The 13,076-nt window shown below is 35.8% G+C and overlaps 1 protein-coding gene across 1 annotated transcript in view; it reads left to right on the top strand.

The window, feature by feature from the left end:
• Positions 1 to 13,076, top strand: part of Sema3a (semaphorin 3A) — a 502,602-nt gene that overhangs the window by 118,882 nt on the left and 370,644 nt on the right. The gene's annotated exons all lie outside the window — the stretch shown is intronic.

Here is a 13,076-nt window from a genome sequence, read left to right as displayed (position 1 = left end):
TAAAGTAGCAAAAACAGCTTCTACCCTGAGGACCATGATCTACCCAGCCACGGGCTTTAGATAAAGATTACAGTATAAGGCATAAAATGCTGGACCCTGTGGATCGAGCTCCTAGTCTAGTTGAGAAGTGATTAGTTACCCATTACGTTAATGCTACAACTGTATCTGTAAGCACAACTTGCTGGCCGGGTTGGTATCGTGGCATTCATAGCACAGTGTGGATTAAAAACAATGATGTCTTTTCTCCCATTTCAAAGGGCCTAGCATCATCCAGCACTATATAATCCAGACATCATGGAGAAGGTTTCACGCACAGTTTGACATTGAATTTTCTATGTCCTCCAGGTTATATGCATTATGGGCAAAATGGGCATCCCCATGTAGTTATGGGCAACCAAGGACAATGGCAATAACCTGTGTTACTTTGGTTCCTTCTGGGGCTTCCTGAACAGGAACTCATAGTAAGATAGCACATGCTGTGTCCTGTGAATTTTAATTGATAAATCATGTCATGTGATAGGGAAATTATGTATGCTTACAGGGTAGTTATTTTTGAAAGTTGTATTTTGCAATTAACCTAAACACTATTGTATTTCCATTAGGCTTTCTATAGATTTATTATTATTATTATTATTATTATTATTATTATTATTATTATTTAGTTTAAGTTAATTAAGATACTTATTATCCCAAATTCTAATCTGTCCATCATCCATCCTATTTCATCTACACTTAATCCCTTAATTCTCAGTATTCCCTCATTGTTTTCCCACTTCACTTGTGCTCCACTGTCCCCTATGCACCCCACCATTTAATGAGCATTTAATGAGCAACCGCCATAGGGATTTTCATGTCCATTTGCTTCATGCTTTAATTTGAATTTCTCTGATAGCTAAGAATATTTAACACTTCTAAATTATTTCTGAGCCCATCTGTAATTCTTCTTATGAGAATACTATGTTTAGATCTATAGTCCATTGTTATCTGAGTTGTTTGTTTCCTTAGCATCTAATTTTAGGATTTTCTTATGGGGGGGGTGTTCAATATTAATCCTGTATCAGTCAAAATTGTTCCCATTCTCCATCCTGTTGGCTTTCCATTAACTCACTTTGTAATTTAGAAATGTTTATAATGAGATCCTATTTGTTGATTATTGGTCTTATTTTCTGTGTATCTGATCTGGTATCTTACTCAGATAGTCAGCTGCTTGTGCTGTTACTGTCGCTTCATCATCCATGGTATTTACCCCTTTCTTTGTCAAAATAAGGTAAACCATAGTAGTGTAGACTTATATCTGGGTCCTCAATTCTATGCCCTTGATCTTTGCTGTGTCTCTTGGTGTGCCAGTTCCATGCTACTTTTAATTACTTTGTCCCAGCTATATAAAATGGCATCAGGTAACTAAATTTGAAACATCTCATTCTTATGGATTGCTATGTGACAAGTACTATTCTGGTAAGCCTTAAAGTGTTTCAGAGAATGTCATATGGATTTTTAATGCACAGAAGGCCATTTGACCAATGTTTTTAGATTAGTTTCATTAAGTATGTGTGTGTGTGTGGGGGGGGGTTATTAACATTTTTGCCATGTGGTGCTAATTAACTCAGGCACAAAAAAAAATGTGTCCCATAATCTTGCTTAATGGACTGTGAAGCTTCAATGTAGTCTACTAAGTCACACAAAGAAATGTGACAGTTGGACAACATGGATTGTTTTCAACTATTGTAGTTTTCTCAAGGATGTAACTGATTATAGTACAAGAAAAAGATATATTCCAATGTAGTTGTAAAGATGAACACATCATTACCTCATTTTATGATGTAATTCCACCTTGTACCACTGATTCCACTTTGGAATCACTTGCAGAGGGCTGAAGTTCTGTCACTGCATGGACAGCTTCACGATGAGATGATAGGTGTTTTGCTGATTTTCAACCTGTGTTTCATTATTTACCTTATACCCATGAACCTCACAAGACTCTTTCTAAATTTCCACTGCTGGAGCTTTGTAATATGCTTCTTTGAAAAATTGATAGAATTAGATTATGAGGTTCACTAATGTAAAATTAGGTTCTCTTTCATAATAAAAACAAAAATCTCTAAGTTTTTTTTTTAAATAATGATTTCCCTATTTGTTACAGCTTCAATTCAAGCTTTCTAAAGTTAAGGAAGATTTAGGGGCTAGAGATAATAAGACTTAGCAGTTAAGATCATGTGCTACTCTTGTTAAAGGTCATAGTTTGGTACCCAGAACACACTTTGAGTAGCTCATAACTGCCTATACCTCAGGCTACAGTAGATTGGATACCATTTCCTGGTCCCCCAAGGCACCTGCACACACATGGCACCTGCACACACATGACACACACACACGCACATGTGCACACACCTGCATATACTTACATACATGCATGCATACATACACACACACTATGATAAGAGTGAAAGAGGGAGATTTTATATTAGTGTTTTTTTTCCTTTGAAGAAATGTTGATATTGTACATCCCCTTACATGATTTAGAGGAGATCCAGGGTTCATTAGACTATATCATACTCTGAGAAAAATTGTCACAGAACATCCAGGGCCATGCCACTATAAAGAGAATGTCCCACCAGACAGCACTGTTGTGTAAGAGCAAGGAGGAGATGAAGGGACAGTCACAATGCTCATGAACAATACAGTTTATTATTTTGTTTCCACTCAACTTCTGTTGATAACATTAGATGGAATCATGTTTCTTTTGAAAAATGAATACACAAGAACATAAAATAATTAATTAAATACTTGTACCCACGCATTTAAATGGCATAGAATTTAAACTGAATAAAAATATTAATTTATTTTCCAATGGAAGAAAACATGACAATATTATATCAGTTATTACCTAGGCAGGTAGGTATTCTTTCTCAAACATGCAATAGTGAAAGTGCAATCCAGTCTTATGGAGCGTGGTGAAATTTTAGCTCACCAAACAGTTTTCTTCTATGGTTCATATTTCTCACGCTTAATGAATCAATTGTGTGTATCTTAAAATTAGGTCCAGAGTAGCTGCTTCTCAAATAATTCATTCCCTTTATCTTTGATGAATGGAATCTTCAATAATGTGTGTTGGGAATTTGTGAGATGATGTGGCTTTGCTGAAAGAGAATTTCAACAGATGTGCATGGGCACACAAGTCCTTGCTACTTAGTTTGGCTTCTGAGCCAGCTTGCTCATCTGTGTCTGAACACATCGTCTATTTCTTCCATCCAGATGGTTGGTTGGAGGAGCAAGTCACAGTGAGGTTTCCTGGGTACTGTTTTCATTTTCCCCATCCATTCTATTTGCACTGTGTTTCCTAAAGTGTGAGCACTTCTCTACTGAAGCTACAGCACAGAACACTGAGCCTTCAGAGGCCTAACTTCAAGTACCCCTGAACACAGTTCACATCTGACAATCTCTACCTTATATTTGTTATTTGATTGAGCAGTTTCATCCCAATGTGTTATGTGTTTACCTCATATCAAATAATGGGCAAGGATATTCATGTTAGTTAGTAGAACAAGAGATTAGAAAATGTTTCACATTATGTAAATATATAAATCATAATAACTAATAGAATTCTGTACATACAGAAGAGGAATCTACATTCCAGGCCATGACCTTAGCTACCATAATTGCAGAAATATATGAGAACTTAAAATAAGGCTCATCTGTAGATATGGATCTGCTATGGGCCAGTGTCTGAAACTGTTACACAACGTTGACAAACAGAGAACTTGTTCTCAGTGAAAGTTTCAGAAGTTCCTAAATTATCTTCTAATATTCACAGATTTCTCATTTTTCAATGATAATGTGAAATCAATGTTTGTTGAGTATTTATTTTATATATGGAACTGAGAGGGATTTTTTTTCCTTTCTTTTAACTCCTTCAATACTGCTAGGAAGAAAGGGTTGAAATTACTATCTCTGGTAATTCAGTGTAGAAGTAATAAACTTACGTTATCACACTGATATAATGACAAAGCTGTTATTCCAAAGAGATCCTCTTCAGACTTGGCAGTCTTAGCCAGTAAATACCGTTTACAGAATTATGTGAGAAGCATAAAAGCTGTAGTCGATGCAAATAAAATTCAAAAACAAGTTAATTACAAGCAGATATTAAACAGAAAGTAGGGTAAAATGAAGAATCAAGTTATTTCTCAGCTCCCTTTTCTAGGACTAACAATAGGAGGCAATGATAAAAGGTGAGTCCTTCTGTTGACTGCTCAGGCCCACAGTACTGGATGCTTAGATATGAGTATGCCAATCCACATGGCTGAATAGGTGTGAACGTTCTTGTGGTTATTCATGCCCATTGTCAGAAGTCTGAAAACCTGTTTTCACATGGAAAGCCACAGTATAAAGAGTAGTTTAACTGTATTTATTTCATGCCTCCTCCTCAATTATACCCATTTATTTATTTCAGTACATTATTACTTCATATTTAAGGTATCTAAGTCCCTTGTTCAGTAAAAATAAATACATTTTCTTGTATATATGTATACTTCTGTAACTGTTGTAGAATAACCTGGTAAGAGCTTTCAATTTATGTTGTTGGTGATGGTTTGTTTGTTTTTCTTTGTTTTGTTATCGTCCCTCTCATTGTGGTGTGATGATTTAGTACTTATTTTTATGTTGAATCATTGTTTGCACTCAATGTAAGTCTTCCAAGTATTGAGGATGCCTAAGGTCCACGGGCTGGACTCCCAGGCAGGTCACCAGGACATGCATTTGCTTTGCTTATCTTGTCTATAGAAAACTTCTTCAGCAGGACTCACTTACTCTTTCTTATATCTGTAAAAATAACTTTTTTTATTTTTTGCTAAAATTAATCATGTCAAACTTTAAAAGCTTTGCTTGGACTCTTATTGGTTGCTTTTCAACCATTTTCTAGATCTAGAGGGAACCAATTAATACTAATGAGAACCAGATTTGAAAATCAGTTGAGTGTAAAACATGCCCAAATTACAGGATCTTCCAGGATTATACAAAGTTAATTAAATTCACTTCAGTGGAAACAAACTATTTAGGTCTAGCCAATCCTGTGAGATTCCTAAAGAGGCAGACCTTCCATGGTTTTCTTCTATGTGTAGCTGGTCCCAGGTAATGAGTAACATTGTTAGACAGGAAGTGGCTGTTGGGGGAGAATTGTTACCCCCAGACAGTGTGATTACACTTCAATTGTTCTTGTGTTTATACATAGGCATATTCTGTGGTCATAAAATAATGTTTCTCTATGACTTTTAAAATTATTTCTAATGTTCTTTATCCCTTTTCCGTATTCAAACTCAGCGTATTACCCTGATCCTTTTCAGGTAAGGTCCCCTCGCAGTCTTTCCCCTTTCCCCTTCAGAGCACCACAGTAGCCTACTATGCCCCCCTCTAGGGTCTCTTCTCTTCCCCAATATGGACCCTTCTTAATTCCCCGTTTTCTGCCATGATTCCAGGTTGTATGTCCACATCTTAAAATTCAAAGCTGGGATCCACAGATAAGAGAGAATGCAGAGCTTCTGTCCTCCGGGATGAGGCTTAACTCACTTAATATATTTTCTATTCTCGTTCACTTACCGGCAAATTACATTTTTCTACAGCTGAATGGGAACCATTGTGTATAGAATCCATGTTTTCATTATCCATTCAGAAGTTAAGGAACATTTAGGGTGTCTCCATTTCCTAGTTATTGTGAATAAGGTGCCAATGACCATGGCTGAGCAAGAATTTAATGAATAGAATATTAAGTGCTGAGGGTGGAGGGAAGAGAAAAGAAATCATGTTGACTATTTCTTTGAACAATTGACATTTCTTTTTCTTTTTCTGGATGTTTAAACATATCAATTTCCTTATAAATTTTTCATGTTTGTTGCCAGAAAACTTTCTGTTTCATACTCAGACATCTTTTCTGCTCTATCTGGTTAACATACCATTAACTGATATGGTATTAGCAATAATAAATTGATTTGCTCTCCCTGATATTCTATGTAGTATGATACCTTCTCATTTGTATTACATTCCATTCTTCTTTCTTTCCTCATTTTTAAAGTTGGTTGTATGTTTACTTCATCGTTGAAAAATTGTCAGATACATTTCACAGGAAGACAATAACAATAACTAAGTTATATCTTTATCTATGTATATATAATTTAATTAATGTTAAGTAATAGGAATCTGTCTTTTCTCATTTCTGTTTTCTTTTTTTTCTGATTTACCATCTAGTTTTCTTGTTGCATAATTTAACATTATTCACAGAGGATAATAAAGATTCTTAATAATTTTAAGGTAATATATAAGTAGTAATATATTTTAAAATAGTTTCCAAAATTCAAGAAAAATGAAGCATTCAGAAATAAATTATTACATGGAAATTTAATGCCTTCATTTTTTTAAAGCAATTCTTTGTCATGCAATTTTATATTTCTAATTTTGGGGAAAATTAATATTTGAGTAGCTGACTAAAATGTTTCTTCTTGTCTATTATTCTTAGAAGTTGAGCACATTAGCATTATGTTGGCTAATTAACTGTGCAGTCCTGAATGAAACCAAGATGCTCCAAGTTAACTAGAAAATGTGAGAAAATCAGTGATACTTTTGTGACTATAATTTCCTTTAGTATAACACCTTCCAAATTTAACAAGTAAGAACTTAGAAGTTTTTATTCATTTGAGCATTCACTTTAACCTAAAATACTATTTTTTTTTTGGCAACTTCTGTATTCATTAAGGACATAGGACAAATGTTTTTCTTGTTCAGTCTTCTGTCTGATGTGTACCAATACCTGGGATTTCAGAACTTCCCATACTGACAAAGTGGTAAAAGAAACTCAAAACATAAATGTCATTGTAAAGATTTAGAAAATAATTTTGAACATTTCAGATAGTTCACAATAAGACAATTCTGTTTCTTAATTAAATTGTATTTATTTTATTTAATTAACTATAATTGAAAATGACAGCATTAAAATTGAGTGACCTAATGCAAATCATTTTTATTTGCATTTCCTGCTAGGTATCAAGCAAACCTCTTTAAGCAATATCCAGTTGTTTGTACTGTGTCTTCTTTATATTAAAATGCATGGTATAAGGGCTCGATTTCATAATGATCTGGTTTATGTCCTATGAAATTAAATTCCTTATCTTTAATAAATTTCCACTAAATCTACATTTATAATTTTTAAATGGATTTCAGGAAATTTTATGTTTAAAGATAGATCTAAGTTTACTCTTTCAATTGCAGGCCACTTTCTTACTATAGAGTCTAAGTTATGGAAAAAGAGCCATTTATACTGGTATAATTATAGTAAATGAATAAGGCTAGTTTTGGATTTGATTTTAAGATATATTTTAGGAGTAAAACTAATTAGCACTGAGATACAGCAGATAAAGTGCTATATTACTTTAAAAAGAAATCATTCTAAAAGGGGAACCTAGTGGAACCTGATAGCTCATTCCTATAAGTTCAACACTTCTGGGACAGAGACAGCTGTACTACCATGTTCTTGAGGCAAACATACTCAACAAAGTGAATTCTAGGTCACATAGAGTATATAGCAAGGCTCTGTTTTAAATAATTAACTAAGAATAAGAAGTGGGAAGTTAAGTTTTATACATTAAATAACTACATCACTATGACCCATCAAGGTAGTTTTCTCTTGAAAATCTTAACAGATATATATTTTGAATCACTAAGTATATTTTAAGACAAAATTGTAACATATTTAATACTCAAATATCTATAAACTTTTATTGTGCATAAGAAGGAAATAGGATCTGTTAGACTCAATGGTTTGATTAGAAGTGAAACAAAATATTAGTATGATGTTATTGCCTCTTTCTGGAAAATTTTCAAACAAATTTAGTTTAGTATAGATAATTCCTTCAATTTATAACATTCCAAAGACTAGGGAAACATACCACTAAATTGTTTGCATTCACATTTCACTGGTTAGTTAATTTAGATTAAGGAATCAGATTCTTAAATAGATCTAAATAGGCCTTTTCCCTGTTCTTTCTGTCTTAAACCTTTTATCTTGGACACATATAGTCTCAGATTTCTTTAATTCATCCTTAACTGTATGCAATATACAAAAAAAAATTCTTAGTGGGAACAACATGATTTTCACTTTAAAATAGATTGAAAATTATAATTTACTGAAAAATTACTGATCAAAACAGTGTAACAATTGTTTTTTTGATATTTACAGGGATTTCTGATGAACATTATGCTACAATTCCTTATTTTGCTATTTTAATTTAGAGATTAATAATAGACTTCATTTTATTAAATTGTTTCCTCCAACTGTCCATAAGTATGTGTTCTCTCTATGGATAAAAATTTGTTCTAATAAAAGCATACTATATAGCTAAAAGTTTTGTAGGACTATACTATATTATAGATGTATAATGCATAGCCAAATGCAATATTAAAATGAAGTTTGATAATCTAGTAACAGCTATCATTTCTCAGCAACAAAAGCAAAGAAAAAAGAACATACACTTGGTGAAAATGTAATCATATGTATATGAACATAAATTATACTTTTATGTCACTACATGAATGAAAAATTGAACACACAAAGAACATGGGCCTCCAGCTTCAAAGCAGCACTGTTTTAATTATAATAAACTTGTGAAACACTGGATGTTTGGTTTCTGGTCAAAGCAGTTCCTGCTCTGATATTGTGGATCTTCTGACAGAATTCCATTCTGTATACTTAATTTCCCCGGGAATCTTAACTGGAAATAATCTGTGTTGTTCTTGTCCCGCCATGAAGATCTGTTATGCAGATGTCATACAGTCATTTGAAGAAATTATAATAGTAGAAAACATTATTTTTGACAATTTTGAGAGTAAAAATACATATATTAATTATAATAATAACAGTATATTTGTATTGATTTTAGTAAATTAACAGATCTGCATGTTTCTTCTGGGTGGTGCTTCTTCATTTTCATAATAAATACCTTTATCCATTTGTACCTTGTAGAAGCAAACTTAGAATACATAATATTTGAAAGTATCACATATAAAAAGACAAATTTCAAATACTGCCTTTCTAGATCACCAGGAAAATCAATGATGAGTTGGTAGAATTCACATTCTCTACCTTCTCAAAACCCAAACATTCTGGACATGTTATTTTATTCCTGGCAATATATGCCAAGGTAAAACCTACTGTGCATGTAATTTCACATGATAAGGGAATATAAGAAAAAAATATATATATATAAAACTTAGAAATATTTATTCAAAGAAAATATCTTTGTTGCTAGCAATTTAAGGGAAGGATGTAAGAAAATGAAATAAGAGAGGAGAGGTGCCCGCCCAGCTTGGGAGGGGTTGCTGGAGCATCTGCAGGAGATATCTTGGTTCTAGTCTGCACAGTTGAGAGTGTAGACTACAGAAGCTAACAGCTTCTGGCACAGGCGGAAGCCACAGAACTTCAGAGGCAGACCCCTTTTCAGGCTCCAGACATCCGGGCATCTTCCTTGCCAGAGAAGAGGTGTCTGCCCTGCCCCAGAGGGCTTTGCCGGAGTACCTAAGGGAGCCATCTTGGTCCCTGGATCCCACTGAGACTAGTCTGCACAGGTAAGAGTATGGACTACAGAAGCTAACAGCTTCTGGGACAGGTCCTGTTTCGGGCCTTCATCTTCTGCCAGGAGGCAAGTCTGAACGCAAGATATCTGTGCAACTTCCCTGAAAGAGGAAAGCCTGCTTGCAGAGTGTTCTCTGACCACTGAAACTCAGGAGAGAGCTAGTCTCCCAGGTCTGCTGGTAAGGAATAACAGAATCACCAGAGGAACAAGCTCTAACCAGAGATAACTATAACAACTGACTCCAGAGATTACCAGATAGCGAAAGACAGAGGTAAGAATCTTACTAACAGAAAGCAAGACCACTTACCAACATCAGAACCCAGTACTCCCACCTCAGCCAGTTCTGGGCACCCCAACACACCCAAAAACCTAGACCAGGATTTAAAGGTATATCTCATGATGATGGTAGAAGACATCAAGAAGGACTTTAATAATTCACTTAAAGAAATACAGGAGAACACTGCTAAAGAGTTGCAAGTCCTTAAAGAAAAACAGGAAAACACATCCAAACAGGTGATGGAAATGAACAAAACCATACTAGACCTAAAAAGGGAAGTAGACACAATAAAGAAAACTCAAAGTGAGGCAATGCTGGAGATAGAAACCCTAGGAAAGAAATCTGAAGTCATAGATGAAAGCATCAGCTAGAGAATATAAGAGATGGAAGAGAGAATCTCAGGTGCAAAGAACATGGACACAATAATCAAAGAAAATGCAAAATGCAAAAAGATCCTAACTCAAAACGTCCAGGAAATCAAGGACACAAGGAGAAGACCAAACCTAGAGATAATAGGAGTAGATGAGAATGAAGATTTTCAACTTAAAGGGCTAGCAAATATCTTCAACAAAATTATAGAAGAAAATTTCCCAAACCTAAAGAAAGAGATGCCCATGAACATACAAGAAGCCTACAGAACTCCAAATAGACTGGACCAGAAAAGAAATTCCTCCCGACACATAAAAATCAGAACAAATGCACTAAATAAAGATAGAATATTAAATGCAGTAAGGGAAAATGGTCAAGTAACATATAAAGGCAGGCCTATCAGAATTACACCAGATTTTTACCAGAGACTATAAAAGCCAGAAGATCCTGAACAGAGGTTATACAGACACTAAGAGAACACAAATGCCAACCCAGGCTACTATGCCCAGCCAAACTTTCAATTACCGTAGATGTAGAAAACAAAGTATTCCACAACAAAACCAAATCACACATTATCTTTCCACGAATCCAGCCCTTCAAAGGATAATAACAGAAGAAAACCAATAAAAGGAAGGAAACAATGTCCTATAAAAAGGAAGAAAGTAATCCTTCAACAAATCTAAAAGAAGACAGCCAAAAGAACAGAATGCCAACAACAAAAATAATAGGAAGCAACAATTACTTTTCCTAAATATCTCTTAATATCAATGGACTCAACTCCTCAATAAAAAGACATAGACTCGGATCAGCTCCAGGGTAGCGGGAGCGCAGGGTTGCCTGACACCCACCAGCTACCCACGACCCCCGCCGGCCGCAGGATTTTGGGACTGCTGGTGAGTAGAACACAGCTTCTGCTCCAGTCCAATCACGCGGGACCTGAGACTGCTCTGGTTGGGGAGAGAGAAATCCGGCCTACATAGGGCCACAACCCTCTTCGGGTCAGAAAAGCACCGGGGCAGCTGGGGCGCAGGGTCGGCTGACACTCACCAGCTACCCACAACACCCACCACAGGATCTTAAGACTTCTGGAGAGTGGAACACAGCTTCTGCTCCAATCCAATTGCACGCGGGACCAGAGACTGCATTAGTTAGGGAAGCAGAAAACCGGCCGGAGTAGGACCACAGGCCTCTTCCGGCTGGACCAGCACCGGGGTACCATCAGCTACCCACGACCCCCGCCGCAGGATTTAGAGACTGCTGGTGAGTGGAACACAGCTTCTGCTCCAATCTTTAAACAGTGACAACGATAACAACTAACCCCAGAGATTACCAGATGGCGAAAGGTAAACGTAATAATCTTACTAACAGAAACCAAGACCACTCACCATCATCAGAACCCAGCACCCCCACTTCGCCCAGTCCAGGGCACCCCAACACACCGGAAAAGCTAGACACGGATTTAAAAGCATATCTCCTGATGATGATAGAGGACTTCAAGAAGGACTTTAATAACACACTTAAAGAAATGCAGGAGAACACTGCTAAACAGGAAGAAGACAATAAAGAGGAAGCACAAAAATCCCTTAAAGAATTGCAGGAGAACACTGCTAAAGAGTTACAAATCCTTAAAGAAAAACAGGATAACATAATCAAACAGGTAGAAGTCCTTACAGAAAAACAGGAAAACACATCCAAACAGATGATGGAAATGAACAAAACCATACTAGACCTAAAAAGGGAAGTAGACACAATAAAGAAAACCCAAAATGAGGCAACACTGGAGATAGAAACCCTAGGAAAGAAATCTGGAACCATAGATACGAGCATCAGCAACAGAATACAAGAGATGGAAGAGAGAATCTCAGGTGCAGAAGATTCCATAGAGAACATCGGCACAACAATCAAGGAAAATGTAAAATGCAAAAAGATCCTAACTCAAAACATCCAAGAAATACAGGACACAATGAGAAGACCAAACCTACAGATAATAGGAGTGGATGAGAATGAAGATTTTCAACTCAAAGGACCAGCAAACATCTTCAACAAAATTATAGAAGAAAACTTCCCAAATCTAAAGAAAGAGATGCCCATGAACATACAAGAAGCCTACAGAACTCCAAATAGACTGGACCAGAAAAGAAATACCTCCCGACACATAATAATCAGAGCAACAAATGCTCTAAATAAAGATAGAATACTAAAAGCAATAAGAGAAAAAGGCCAAGTAACATATAAAGGCAAGCCTATCAGAATTACACCAGATTTTTCAACAGAGACTATGAAAGCCAGAAGATCCTGGACGGATGTTATACAGACACTAAAAGAACACAAATTCCAGCCCAGGCTACTATACCCAGCCAAACTCTCAATTAACATAGATGGAGAAACCAAAGTATTCCACGACAAAACCAAATTCACACATTATCTCTCCATGAATCCAGCCCTTCAAAGGATAATAACAGAAAGAAACCAATACAAGGACAGGAACCACGCCCTAGAAACAACAAGAAGGTAATCCCTCAACAAACCTAAAAGAAGACAGCCACAAGAACAAAATGCCAACTTTAACAACAAAAATAACAGGAAACAACAATTACTTTTCCTTAATATCTCTTAATATCAATGGACTCAACTCCCCGATAAAAAGACATAGACTAACAAACTGGCTACACAAACAAGACCCAACATTTTGCTGCTTACAGGAAACTCATCTCAGAGAAAAGGATAGACACTACCTCAGAATGAAAGGCTGGAAAACAATTTTCCAAGCAAATGGCATGAAGAAACAAGCTGGAGTAGCCATTCTAATATCTGATAAG

Source organism: Mus caroli, unplaced genomic scaffold (genome assembly GCF_978045245.1).
Source record: "Mus caroli unplaced genomic scaffold, Mus_caroli_1 scaffold_4, whole genome shotgun sequence".
NCBI classification, from domain to species: domain Eukaryota; kingdom Metazoa; phylum Chordata; class Mammalia; order Rodentia; family Muridae; genus Mus; species Mus caroli.
This window is presented reverse-complemented; position numbering and strand designations above follow the sequence as displayed.